Source organism: Cryptotermes secundus, unplaced genomic scaffold (genome assembly GCF_002891405.2).
Source record: "Cryptotermes secundus unplaced genomic scaffold, Csec_1.0 scaffold319, whole genome shotgun sequence".
Lineage (NCBI taxonomy): Eukaryota > Metazoa > Arthropoda > Insecta > Blattodea > Kalotermitidae > Cryptotermes > Cryptotermes secundus.
Genome location: NW_019724587.1, coordinates 1,772,048 through 1,772,274, shown reverse-complemented (window position 1 = coordinate 1,772,274; position 227 = coordinate 1,772,048).

The following is a 227-nucleotide window of genomic DNA, read 5'->3' as shown; positions in this document are numbered from 1 at the left end:
CACTCCCTGGCCAAGCTCTGTGGCATTCAACTATCGAGAACAACCGCTCACCACCCAGCGGCTAATGGACTCGTGGAACGTTTCCACCGAACACTAAAGGCACCCATCATGTGCCACTCAGACCAACACTGGACAGAAGCCCTACCCCTGGTTCTCCTCGGAATCCGCACAGCATTCAAAGAGGACCTGCAGGCATCAGTAGCTGAGCTCGTGTATGGCGAGCCACT